The 14,357-nt window shown below is 41.0% G+C and overlaps 2 non-coding genes and 1 pseudogene across 2 annotated transcripts; all 3 read right to left on the reverse strand.

The window, feature by feature from the left end:
- Positions 1–10,031: 10,031 nt before the first annotated feature.
- Positions 10,032–10,135, reverse strand: LOC138434798 (U6 spliceosomal RNA). The gene has a single exon (XR_011254879.1). It is a non-coding gene; the product is annotated as a U6 spliceosomal RNA (small nuclear RNA).
- A 2,768-nt stretch (positions 10,136–12,903) lies between these two features.
- LOC138434690 (NHP2-like protein 1 pseudogene) lies at positions 12,904–13,475 on the reverse strand (annotated as a pseudogene).
- Positions 13,476–13,927: 452 nt separating this feature from the next.
- On the reverse strand, positions 13,928–14,000 carry TRNAA-UGC (transfer RNA alanine (anticodon UGC)). The gene has a single exon. It is a non-coding gene; the product is annotated as a tRNA-Ala (tRNA).
- Positions 14,001–14,357: the final 357 nt, after the last annotated feature.

The raw sequence follows: 14,357 nt of genomic DNA on the forward strand, positions 1-14,357 counted from the left end.
GGCATCATGCAACATACAAAATATAGACATCAGCAAGAGTCTGAAAAGAAATCTATCAAATGGCTAAGAGTGATTATGGTTAATAAGATTAGAAGTCATTTACATTTTTGGTGTTTATTATCTGGTTTTTGGTCTTTAAATCGAACATGAAATACTTTCCTACTTAAAGAAAAAAGAAAAATAGAAATGAATTCTTCTAAGCAAGACAAACGATAAGGAAGATAGCCAGTTCTCCACCTCAAATTTCCAATGTAGAAAGGCAGGAGCAAGATCTGGGTTCAGACATTTGCTTTGCCAACAGGTGGCCCGTTGTTCAAGCTTGTGTTTTTATTTATTTTATTTGTTTTATTTAAAAGATATTTATTTATTTATTTGGCTCTGGCAGGTCTTTAGTTGCAGCATGCAAACTCTTAGTTGCAACGTGTGGGATCTCTTTCCCTGACAAAGGATTGACCCTGAGCTTCCTATATTGGGAACTTAGAGTCATAGCCACTGAACCACCAGAGAGGGCCCTACTGCATGTTTTTAAATGCCATTTCTCTGACTCCCAGTTCGTATCTCTAATTAACCTTCTTTTCTGAACTCAAGATTTGGATTTACAACTGCCCATTCAGTAGCTCTACTTGGAAGTCTCAAAATTAACATTTTTATTAACATTTATTAACATTAACCTCATGCGAAGAGTTGACTCATTGGAAAAGACTCTGATGCTGGGAGGGATTGGGGGCAGGAGGAGAAGGGGATGACAGAGGATGAGATGGCTGGATGGCATCACTGACTCGATGGACGTGAGTCTGAGTGAACTCCGGGAGTTGGTGATGGACAGGGAGGCCTGGCGTGCTGCGATTCATGGGGTCGCAAAGAGCTGGACACGACTGAGCGACTGAACTGAACTGAACTGATTAACATTAACACAGACTCTCGAGATTAATATTCCAAGACTGAACTAATCATCACCCTCCAATCTGCTTCTCTCACGACCCTCTTTCTCCAGTGATGGCAGCTCCATCTTTTCAATTCTCAGACCTAAAGCTTTAGGGTCATCCTTGACTTATGCATTTCTCTCACATCCTACAAACTGTCTGTAGACCTGCCTAGCATATGTGGCATATCCTGTCATATCATAAAATTAAATTGCTTCTCTTTACCTTTACTGATACACCATGAACCAGGTTATCACTCTACCAGGATTACCATGATAGCATCTTGGCTTCCTCCCTTTCTTTTGAATAGAATTTTAGGAGGCAGATCTTGTTACATCTCTGCTCAGATTCGTCCAGAGGCTCTATCTTACTTGGAGGAAAAAAAAACCCCACTGTCTCTGGCCTTTTTTCTTCACATCTCTCTGACCCTCCCCCACTTACACTGGTCACCTTTTACCCTGTGAACGTATTAGATGCACAGCAGCCTCCAGGCCTTTGCACTTGCTGCCCCTCCACCTGAAATGCTCTTCCCCAGGTGTGTGCACAGCAGGTCCCTTACCTTCTCCAGATCTTCACAACAGTGTCCCCTTTCCAGTGAGGGCTGTGTGTGCATGCTTAGTTGCTCAGCTGTGTCTGAATCTTTGTGACTCCACAGATTGGAGCCCACCAGGCTCCTCTGTCCATGTGATTTCCAAGCAGGAATTCTGGATTAGGTTGCCATTTCCTTCTCCAGTGGATCTTCCTGATCCAGGGATCAAGCCCAAGCCTCCTACATTGGCAGGTGTGTTCTTTACCACTGAGCCACCTGGGAAGCTTCCTGGCTCTAAATCCCTCCACCAAGCTTCAACTTGCCTTTGAATCCTTTCTTGCTCTGCTCCTTTCCATAGAACTAATCACCATTGCACAGGATTTATTTTATTTGTGTTTACTGTCTCCCTCCCCCCAACCCCCAGCAGGAATGTGAACTCTATGAGGCAAGGGTTGTGTGTCCATGGTCCTGCTGCATCCTTGGAACAGAAGAGGCATCAGCTTAGTGATGGGTAGAGTAATGACCCCCAAAGATGACTGAGTCCTACTCTGCATTCCTTTCAAGTTTTTAAGAAAGGAAGAACTTTGTAATGGATATATATATATATATATATATATATATATATTTTAAGTATTTGGCTGTGCCAGGTCTTCTTTGTGGCATGTGGGATTTTTAGTTGCAATATGTGAGATCTAGTTCTCTGGTGAGGAACTGAACCCCAGGCCCCCTTCCTTGGGAGCTCAGAGTCTCAGCCACTGGACCACCAGGAAAACCCCTGATTCCTTTTTTTTAAAATTGAGGTAAAATTGTTTAACAATGTTGTGTTAGTCTCTACTGTACAGTGAAATGAATCAGCTATATGTGTACACATATCCCCTCTTTTTTGGATTTCCTTCACATTTAGGTCACCACAGAGCACCAAGCACATTCTCATTAATTATCTACTTATACATATTAGTGTACAGATGTCAATTCCAGTCTCCTAATTTGTCCCAACCCCCCTCACCCCCTAGCATCCAGATGTTTGTTCTCTACATCTTTGTCTCTGTTTCTGACTTGCCTCCACTCTTTTATTATAAGATATTCTCTTGTACTTTATCCTAATACTTTTAGAGTTTTTCTCTTTATTGTTTATATCTAGAGTCATCTGGAATTTATTAGATATAGGGATCAGATGAGAGATTCAGGTCTTTTTTTCTCCCTGACAACCCAGTTGTTCCACTGCTGTTCCCCACTGGCTTGAAGGGACATCCTTGATCCAATAGCAATTTTTTCACAAGCATTTGTGTTTATTTCTAGGCTCTTGCCTATTGAATTGAACTGCATGTCTATTCACAGGTTACTCTCCAGGTAATTCTGTTAATTATTATAGTTTTTAAAATAAATTTCTATTGGCATACAGTTGACTTAATTATTGTAGTTTTGATAGTGCATTTTAATATCTGCTAGGGTTTGTCTCCTCTCATTTCTTCTCATTTTCAGAAAACTTTTGGTTATTTTAGTATGTTTATTTTTTCCATGTGAACTTTAGAATCAGCTTGTTAGATTCCAAAAAAAAAAAAAAAAAGATCCTTTGGTATTTTCACTGGGAGAGTATTTATAGTTAATTTATGGTGCACTGACATATTTATGGTACCTAATATCATTTTGAAATTAGTTTAAAACTTTAAATTGTGCAGGTATTTTAATCTGGTAGATTTTTAGCAACAGAACTGCTAGGTCAAACTCTAAAGACCCTTTCATTGGTCAAGTATTATGACATAGAAATGACCTCTCCACCAAAGAGAGATTTGTCTGAGAGTGTGCCCTCCTCCAACAGTGCATTCCCCCAAGCCTGAGTGAGGGCATTGTGTGTAGTGTGCAATTCAGAACTCCTGGGGGAGCTCTTGGTCCCTTTACAAATGTATACCATCCAGTGCCTGGTCAGTGAATGCCAACTAACAAGTTCTGGGTGCATAGAGGCTTCGTTCTACCAAAGGGGCTGGCCCTGACCGAAATTCTCACTACACGTTAGGCAGGAATACTGTGGGAGAGACTCAAAGATGGATAGTGGGCAGAAGTGTTCCTGGCTTACTGTTCTGTAACTTGGAATAATACCTTTTCCCTTCCCTTAAAAGACTGTTAATTTGCAATCATGAGAAGTGACATTCAAATATTAATACAGCATTAGCTCATGACTTCAGGAACCTTAAAGGATAAATGGGCTTTGGCAGGTTGTTGGCTGGAGAACTGAACCAGTATAAACAATAATTACAATAAGACAATGCTTTCTGAATCCTGACAACTTACTTTAAAATTAGTTTTGAAACCATTTGTAGATCAGAAGTTGTGATGGAAGACACCCTTCTAGCCTTCACCACTTAATCCTGGTGCCTCCTTTCCTTTCTCTGTGATGATCCCGGGTCTGCCAGGGCCCTCTGTTGGTGCCAGATCAGGTCCATGATCCTTCAAGAGTAGCCGGGAGTTTAGTTACATCCTATTACTTGTCTTTAGTCAATTTCCTCTTCCCTTCCAAATCCTCATCACTTCCCTTAAGCTTTTCACACAACCCAGCTCTGTCATAGTCAGGTGGCTTCATCTCCTATGTGACCAAAAAATTAGGTTGTTTGGCAAAAACTGTTCTTATTTCCTCCCTTTCACTTTATCCCTAATATATTTGTTTGTCCAGTCTCAAAGGATGAGTACCCCAATTAGGGCTAACCTGTGCTCTAAGCCTTGGCTCTGTCTTCTTTTCCATCAGTGATCGCTTCTTTCTTATATGCAGCTGGGCCGCTGCATCACACAGCCATAGGAGGTGTCATTCACATGGAATGCCATGTAAATGATGCCACCTGGTGTTGGCCATAGACAGTCTTGACTTGAAAATCCTATTTCTCTCCCATCCTTTACTCCCATCTGTCATATTAACAGTCTCGCTGTTCTCTTCGTCCTTTGTAACCATCACTTATTGTCGCTCCTCTAAGCCAGGCTTTTTATTTTATTTTATTTTTAAGAGTTGGTCTTTTTATTTATTTATTTTTGTTATTTTTGTTATTTTAATATAAATTTATTTATTTTAATTGGAGGTTAATTACTTTACATTATTGTATTGGTTTTGCCATACATCAACATGAATCTGCCACAGGTATACACGTGTTCCCCATCCTGAACCCCCCTCCCACCTCCCTCCCCGTACCATCCCTCTGGGTCATCCCAGTGTACCAGCCCCAAGCATCCAGTATCATGCATCGAACCTGGACTGGCGATTCGTTTCATATATCATGTTATACATGTTTTAATGCCATTCTCCCAAATCATCCCACCCTCTCCCTCTCCCACAGAGTCCCAAAGACTGTTCTATACATCTGTGTCTCTTTTGCTGTCTTGCATACAGGGTTATCATTACCATCTTTCTAAATTCCATATATATGCGTTAGTATACTGTATTGGTATTTTTCTTTCTGGCTTACTTCACTCTGTATAATAGGCTCCAGTTTCACCCACCTCATTAGAACTGATTCAAATGTATTCTTTTTAATGGCTGAGTAATACTCCATTGTGTATATGTACCACTGCTTTCTTATCCATTCATCTGCTGATGGACATCTAGGTTGCTTCCATGTCCTGGCTATTATAAACAGTGCTGTGATAAACATTGGGGTACATGTGTCTCTTTCAATTCTGGTTTCCTCCTGTGTATGCCCAGCAGTGGGATTGCTGGGTCATAAGGCAGTTCTATTTCCAGTTTTTTAAGGAATCTCCACACTGTTCTCCATAGTGGCTGTACTAGGTTGCATTCCCACCAACAGTGTAGGAGGGTTCCCTTTTCTCTATACCCTCTCCAGCATTTATTGCTTGTAGACTTTTAGATTGCAGCCATTCTGACTGGTGTGAAATGGTACCTCATTGTGGTTTTGATTTGCATTTCTCTGATAATGAGTGATGTTGAGCATCTCTCCATGTGTTTGTTAGCCATCAGTACGTCTTCTTTGGAGAAATGTCTATTTAGTTCTTTGGCCTATTTTGTGATTGGGTCGTTAATTTTTCTGGAATTGAGCTGCAGGTGTTGCTTGCATATTTTTGGGATTAGTTGTTTGTCAGTTGCTTCATTTGCTATTATTTTCTCCCATTCAGAAGGCTGTCTTTCCACCTTGCTTATAGTTTCCTTTGTTCTGCAGAAGCTTTTAATTTTAATTAGGTCCCATTTGTTTAGTTTTGCTTTTATTTCCAGTATTCTGGGAGGTGGATCATAGAGGATCCTGCTGTGATTTATGTCGGAGAGTGTTTTGCCGATGTTCTCCTCTAGGAGTTTTATAGTTTCTGATCTTACATTTAGATCTTTAATCCATTTTGAGTTTATTTTTGTGTATGGTGTTAGAAAGTGGTCTAGTTTCATTCTTTTACAAGTGGTTGACCAGTTTTCCCAGCACCACTTGTTAAAGAGATTGTCTTTAATCCATTGTATATTCTTGCCTCCTTTGTCAAAGATAAGGTGTCCATAGGTGTGTGGATTTATCTCTGGGCTTTCTATTTTGTTCTATTGATTTATATTTCTGTCTTTGTGCCAGTGCCATACTGTCTTGATGACTGTGGCTTTGTAGTAGAGCCTGAAGTCAGGCAGGTTGACTCCTCCAGTTCCATTCTTCTTTCTCAGGATTGCTTTGGCTATTCAAGGTTTTTTTGTATTTCCATACAAATTGTGACATCATTTGTTCTAGCTCTGTGAAAAATACCATTGGTAGCCTGATAGGGATTGCACTGAATCTATAGATTGCTTTGGGTAGTAAGCTCACTTTTGCTATATTGATTCTTCCGATCCATGAACATGGTATATTTCTCCATCTATTCGTGTCCTCTTTGATTTCTTTCATCAATGTTTTATAGTTTTCTACATATAGGTCTTTAGTTTCTTTAGGTAGATACATTCCTAAGTATTTTATTCTTTTCGTTGCAATGGTGAATGGAATTGTTTCCTTAATTTCACTTTCTATTTTCTCATTATTAGTGTATAGGAATGCAAGGGATTTCTGTGTGTTGATTTTATATCCTGCAACTTTACTATATTCATTAATTAGCTCTAGTAATTTTCTTGGAGAAGGCAACGGCAACCCACTCCAGTACTCTTGCCTGGAAAATCCCATGGATGGGGGAGCCTGGAAGGCTGCAGTCCATGGTGTCGCGAAGTTCTGACACGACTGAGCAACTTCACTTTCACTTTTCACTTTCATGCATTGGAGAAGGACATGGCAACCCACTCCAGTGTTCTTGCCTGGAGAATCTCAGGGACGGGGGAGCCTGGTGGGATGCTGTCTATGGGGTTGCACAGAATCAGACATGACTGAAGTGACTTAGCAGCAGCAGCAGTAATTTTCTGGTGGAGTCTTTAGGGTTTTCTATGTGGAGGATCATGTCATCTGCAAACAGTGAGAGTTTTACTTCTTCTTTTCCAATTTGGATTCTTTTTATTTCTTTTTCTGCTCTGATTGCTGTGGCCAAAACTTCCAAAACTATGTTGAAAGTAGCAGTGAAAGTGGGCACCCTTGTCTTGTTCCTGACTTTAAGGGAAATGCTTTCAATTTTTCACCATCTAGGATAATGTTTGCTGTTGGTTTGTCATATATAGCTTTTATTATGTTGAGGTATGTTCCTTCTATTCCTGATTTCTGGAGAGTTTTTATCATAAATGGATGTTGGATTTTGTCAAAGGCTTTCTCTGCATTTATTGAGATAATCATATGGCTTTTATTCTTCAATTTGTTAATGTGGTATATTACATTGATTGATTTGCAGATATTGAAGAATCCTTGCATCCCTGGGATAAAGCCCACTTGATTATGTTGTATGATCTTTTTAATGTGTTGTTGGATTCTGATTGCTAGAATTTTGTTAAGGATTTCTGCATCTATGTTCATCAGTGATATTGTAAGTCAGGCTTTTTAAAAGAGTTGTTATACTAGTCTCCACTTCTTTACCTTTCTTTCCCGCTCTGTTATACTTTAAGTAATTTATTCTTTTCATGTATATTTATTAACTACCTATTAAATGCCAGCACCACACTAGCTGCTCAGACCACAATAGAAAGTAGAAAGAAATATAAGCTCCCTCACACTCATAGAGCTTATCAAATGTTGAAAAAGAGAAACAGACAACAAGAAATCATGTTTAAAAAGTATGTAATTTCAGAGACAGATTCAGCTTTGCAGCCTGGTGCTGCCACTTCCTAGCTGCATGTCCTTGGTAAGTTACTTCTGTGTCAGGATGCGTTGAGTTCCATGTGACAGGATTGTCAACTTGTCTGGTTTCATTCATAAGGATATTTGTGATTTGCTGGAGAAAAAGCCCAGAGATAGGCATTACCAGTCTCAGTGAGACCATCAACGACCTAATTTATCCTTTCCTCCTGCATCCTTAGATGCATCCCATCTCTGCCTCTTGCTTGTCATAGACTGACAACGCCTCCAGCTTCACTTATTTTCCTGATAATATCTAAAGCCTGAAGCAGCAGGAGTGAGGCATAAAGGGCTTTCTCTTCTATCCCTTTTTATCTCATGAAGGAGAAAACACTTTCCCAGGAACCCTCAACAGTCTTGTTTGTATCTCTCATGCCTGCATCAGTACCAGCCATGAGTAAAACAGCACATGGTCACCAAAACTGGTTGTCTGATTCACTAGGACTTTGTCTAGGCTCATTGTCATCCCCAACAAAATCAGGCCTGGTTAATGAAGAGGCAAGTTGTGGAGGCCATGGTTTGGCAACCAGAAGCATCAGTCTAAGTTGCCTCATCTCTTCAAAGAGGGGATAATGATACCTGCCTCACTGCATTGGTAGAAGGATGAGTGAACAACATAGGTAGAGCACCTGGTACACGGTGCACACTTGCTCAGTGTCCATTCCCTTCTGTGGTTAGGCATCTAGACTCTTGGGTCTAGCAGGGACCTCAGAGGTTAGCTAGGCCAGCCCCCTCCTTTTGTGGGTCACAAAGCAAATGGGTCAATTTTAAAGGAAATTGAGCCTGAATATTCATTGGAAGGACTGATGCTGAAGCTCCAATGCTTTGACCACCTGATGCAAAGAGCTGCCTCATTGGAAAAGACCCTGATACTGGGAAAGATTGAAGGCAGGAGGAGAAGGAGATGACAGAGGATGAGATGGTTGGATGGAATCACCAACTCAATGGACGTGAGTTTGAGCAAACTCTGGGAGATAGTGGAAGACAGAGGAGACTGGTGTGCTAAGTGCATGGGGTCTCAAAGAGTAAGACACAATTTAGCGACTGAACAACAACAACAAAGCAAATGGGTGTTGAACCAGATCCAAGAAAGAGATGTGCTTAAAAAAGGAATGATGAGAAAAGGTCAGACTGGGGCTATATTATGGAGTCTTGCCAACAGGATTTGTTGATGGCTTAGGCATATAAGCATGAAAGAGCAGAGTTGAGGATACTTCAGGGTTTTTAGATGGTGCCCTGTGCTGAGGTGGAGAACATCACAGGAAGGTTAGAATTACTTTTGCTAAAATGGGAAGAAGTCAGTTTTTTTTTTAATTTATTTATTTTTACTGTATTGGTTTTGCCATACATTGACATGAATCCAGCACGGGTGTATATGCTTTCCCAAACATGAACCCCCCTCCCACCTCCCTCCCCATAACATCTCTCTGGGTCATCACCGTGCACCAGCCCCAAGCATGCTGTATCTTGCATCGGACTTAGACTGGCGATTTGATTCTTACATGATAGTATACATGTTACAATGCCATTCTCCCAAATCATCCCACCCTCTCCCTCTCCCTCAGAGTCCAAAAGTCCGTTATACACATTTGTGTCTTTTTTGCTGTCTTGCATACAAGGTCGTCATTGCCATCTTCCTAAATTCCATATATATGTGTTAGTATACTGTATTGGTGTTTCTCTTTCTGGCTTACTTCACTCTGTATAATCGGCTCCAGTTTCATCCATCTCATCAGAACTGATTCAAATGTATTCTTTTTAACGACTGAGTAATACTCCATTGTGTATATGTACCACAGCTTTCTTATCCATTCATCTGCTGATGGACATCTAGGTTGTTTCCATGTCCTGGCTATTATAAACAGTGCTGCGATGAACATTGGGGTACGTGTGTCTCTTTCAATTCTGGTTTCCTCGGTGTGTATGCCCAGCAGTGGGATTGCTAGGTCATAAGGTAGTTCTATTTCCAGTTTTTTAAGGAATCTCCACACTGTTTTCCAAAGTGGCTGTACTAGTTTGCATTCCCACCAACAGTGTAGGAGGGTTCCCTTTTCTCTATACCCTCTCCAGCATTTATTGCTTGCAGATTTTTGGATCACAGCCATTCTGACTGGTGTGAAGTGGTACCTCATTGTGGTTTTGATTTGCATTTCTCTAATAATGAGTGATGTTGAGCGTCTTTTCATGTGTTTGTTAGCCATCCGTATGTCTTCTTTGGAGAAATGTCTATTTAGTTCTTTGGCCCATTTTCTGATTGGGTCATTTATTTTTCTGGAATTGAGCTGCATAAGTTGCTTGTATATTTTTGAGATTAGTTGTTTGTCAGTTGCTTCATTTGCTATTATTTTCTCCCATTCAGAAGGCTGTCTTAAAAATATGGAATGCTTCACGAATTTGCGTGTCATCCTTGCACAGGGGCCATGCTAATCTCTGTATCGTTCCAATTTTAGTATATGTGCTGCCGAAGCGAGCACGAAGTCAGTTTGTTTTATTGTATTTATTTATATTTATTTGGCTGTGCTGCACAGCCTATGGGATCTTAGTTCCCCAACAAGCCCTCAGCAGTGAAAGTACAGAGTCTTCCCTGAACCTCCAGGGAATTCCAGGAAGAAGGCAACTTGAAGCTTTCAAACTTTGTCTTTACATTCTTTGTTTTACAGATTTGGGGATTATTTATAACATAAAGAGTAATGGGTAATTTCTAAATCCATAGAAAAGATAGCTAAAGATTTCCATATAATTTAGCTTCCTCAAATTTCACAGGATTCTGTTGCCTAATGTTGACATCTGATCAATGCAAAAAGTCAATTAATATTTGGAAATAATCTTCATTTTGCAAAGCCAATGTACTCTCTCTTTGATTCATTTCACTGGGCAGAAACGAAAGATGAGAAAACAGCCCATTGTTGCCTTTCTGTAGTGTTTGGAGACTTCTGGACAATGTCTTTAAGAGATATAACTCCTGATCCCCAGGAGTGGTAGTTCTTCTTCATTAGGGCAGAGGTCCCCAATGTCCAGGGTCTAATGCCTGATGATCTGACATGGAGCTGATGTAATAATAATAAAGATAAAGTGCCCTATAAATGTAATACACTTGAATCATTCTGAAACCATCCACTGCCCACCCATCCATGGAAAATTTGTTTTCCACAAATCAGGTCCCTGATGCCAAAAAGGCTGGGGACAGCTGATTAAGGAGATACTAAAGGCAAGGTCTTAAATGCATCCATGGAATTTGGTTTTCCTTACTTGCTCAAAAATACATTTAAAAAAACTTACTGGTTCTTCAGCAGCCAGGCCAGATGTGTCCTTGTCAAACTGAGTGGATTCACTCCCTGGGTACTGACCAGTCACAGACTGCTACTTATCTTGGCCTTGTAATGGTGGTCATGGGGGGAGATGGGGAAGCCAGGGAAAATATAGTTCAGAGAAAGAGCTTCAAGAACCCTTAATGATCACACGGATCAATGATTCTGAGCCTGGCCTGCAATGGGAATCACTTTGGGGATCTTCTAACAACACTAAGGCCTGCCTCCTACCACTCAGATTTTGACACAAGTATCTGGGAGTGTAGCCAGGACATCAGTAATTTTTAAACACTCCTCCAGTGTTTTTCATACACAGCTTGGGTTAAGAACCACTGACTTTGTTCCCAGTGAGAACAAAGCTCACTGAATCCCAGAACTTCTAGGCCACATGGTTTGTGAGGTAGTATATGAGGTTTCAAACTCAGGCTTTGCACATCTTCTGTCAATGGTCTCAAGAAGAAGGAGGCATAGCCAGAGAGAAGAGAGAGGCAAACTTATTTAGAAGGTTGATGGAAATGCTTGTGAATTCACTGAAAGTAGATAATTTCTGTGGTTCATCTAAGAGTTGTGATTAGATCACTTCAATATGTTTCCCAGTGAGAGGGCATGGCATGGGCAACCACAGACAACAGCCTGGTTAGCCTTTCTCCTCCAAAGCCATACCCTCCCTTGGGATTGGTGCTCACCCTTCTGGGTAACAGAGTTCAAGTGAGAAAGAACAGAGCTCATGGAGAATGCTGGTTTTGGTCTTGGTATTCCCAAGGCTGAAGAATGTGAATGGGAACAGGACACCTTTGCTTATGACATTAAAGGGAATCATTGGGAAAGTTTATAGGAACAAAAAACAAAGTTAAGAATTCTAAAACTTTATTTTTTTCAGTTTCATTTACTTAAAAAATTTTGGAGTATAATTGATTTTCAATGTTGCACTAATTGCAACTGTACAGTAAAGTGAATCAGTTATTCATATATATGTGTCCATTCTTTTTTAGATTCTTTTCCCATATAAGTTATTACAGTGTGTTGAAAAGAGTGCCCTGTGCTATTCAATAGCTCCTGAAACAACTAGCATGTTTTTGTGTGCTTAATAGGCTTTTGGAAGTCTTTTCTGGTGAAATGTCTATTCAAATCCTTTGCTCATTTAAAAATTAATGTATTAGTCATGACTGTATTAGCCGTAGGAGTTTGAGTTTGTTTGCTTGCATGTTTGTTTTTTGATAGATTCCTTAGGATTTTCTATACACAGAATCATGTCATCTATAAATAAGGACAGTTTTTTACTTCATTCTTTCTAATTTCAGTTCAGTTGAGTCCCTCAGTCGTGTCCGACTCTTTGCGACCCCATGAACTGAAGCATGCCTGGCTTCCCTGTCCATCACCAACTCCCGGGGCCTGCTCAAACTTATGTCCATTGAGTCTGTGATGCCATCCAACCATCTCATCCTCTGTTGTCCCCTTCTCCTCCTACCTTCAATCTTTCCCAGCTTCAGGGTCTTTTCCAGTGAGTTAGTTATTTGTATCAGATGGCCAAACTATCAGAGCTTCAGCTTCCTATGAATATTCAGGACTGATTTCCTTTAGGATTGACTGGTTTGCTCTCCTTGCAGACCAACGGACTCTCAAGAGTCTTCTCCAACACCACAGTTCAAAAGCATCAATTCTTCAGCACTCAGCTTTCTTTATAGAGTTGTTTTATCTCTTTTTGTTGCCTTACTGCAGTGACTAGAACCTCAAGTACAACATGAAATAGGCCCGATGAGAGGAGACATTTGCCTTGTTCCTGATCTCAGGGTAAACCAATCAGTGTTTCATATTAAGTATGAAGTTAGCTGTAGGTTTTCCACAGATACCCCTTTACAGACTGAGGAATTTCCCTTCATTTCCTGTTTTATTGAGAACTTTTATCATGAATGGTGTTGCATTTGTCAAATGCATTTTTTTTTGAGCATTAAAATACTTTATAACAACAGAAGGTAGCTGGAAACACTACATGCTAACAGACAATATGACACATAACTCGGGGTGGGGGTGCAGAGGAGTCAGCTGGGAGTGCAGCTGAGGCCACCGGTTTAGACCAAGAGCCTTTCGATGGACTGCTGGATGGACTGGATCTGCTGCTTCAGTTGTGAGCCCTCTTTGATGGTGATGGAGCAGGCAATGACAGGCCTGGAGACCCTGCAGGCTCGCCCCAGAGCCTGCTTGGAGTGCACGAACACATAGGGCACGTTCTTGTCCTCACACAGCAGTGGGAGGTGCAGGATGATCTCCAAGGGCTCCGCATCTGCAGCCATCACGATGAACTCAGAGATGCCTCTGTTGAGGGTTTTGGTGGCCTCATTGGCTCCTTTTCGAAGCTGCTTGTAGTTACATGACTGCTGAACAAGGTTCAGTAGTTTCTTGGTGAGGTGGGCATCTGCAAGAGGGTAGGCCTTTGGATTGACGTCAGCCTCGGTCATAGCCGCAGTTCAGTGGTACCGTCCCTCCTCAAGAAGCACAGGCAATGTCAGAAAAGGTCAAATGCATTTTTTACAAGTGTTTGAGATTTGATAGACCTAATATTGGAAATAGACCGTGGGTGGAGCTGGAAGAGGAGAGTCTCAAGGCTGCAGCTGGAGGATCAGAGGAAAAGTGATTAAAGGCATATTACTGGATTCAGATTGCTACTGTTTATTAAGAATTTTTGCATTGATGTTCATGTGGATCAGCCTTTAGTTTTCTTGTGATGTCTACCTGGCTTTGTTGTTAGGATAATGCCAGCCTCATCTAATGAAGTGGGAAGTGTTCCGGTATCCTCAATTTTTTGACAGATATGTAGGAGGTATTATTATTTTAAATACTGAATGAAATTATCCAGGTGAACTTTTACAAGCTTATTTCAAATTATGTCTCTTTTTGGCTTAAAATCCTGTTGGCTTCCTTTCTTTCATTTTTCTGGTTGTGTGGCTTGCAAAGTCTTAGTTTCCTAACCAGGGATTGAACCTGGGCCCTCAGCAGTGCAAGTGTAGAGTCCTAACCACTGGACCACCAGCAAATTCCCCAAATACTGTTGCTTTCTATTCCATTTAGATCAAGACCCAGCCTCGTCACCTGACTTATAAAAATCCTAAGTGGCCCCTTCTGTCTACTGTTCCAAACTCACCACTTACCTGTCTGCCACCTTCTCTTATTGTACTTCAGCCACCTGAGTTTTGTGTGTCCCTCAAACATACTGAGCTTGCTATAACCACACACAACTTGTTTCCACCTCTGGACCTTTGCATCCATTGCCTTCTGGTCCTGAAGCCTCCTTTTCCCTACATGATGTCATCATTGGTGCCATCGTGTTTTGAGATCTCAGCCTGAACCTCACCTCCTCAGAGAGGCCTTTCTCAAGACTAAAGGATCTAGT

Source organism: Ovis canadensis, chromosome 2 (genome assembly GCF_042477335.2).
Source record: "Ovis canadensis isolate MfBH-ARS-UI-01 breed Bighorn chromosome 2, ARS-UI_OviCan_v2, whole genome shotgun sequence".
Lineage (NCBI taxonomy): Eukaryota > Metazoa > Chordata > Mammalia > Artiodactyla > Bovidae > Ovis > Ovis canadensis.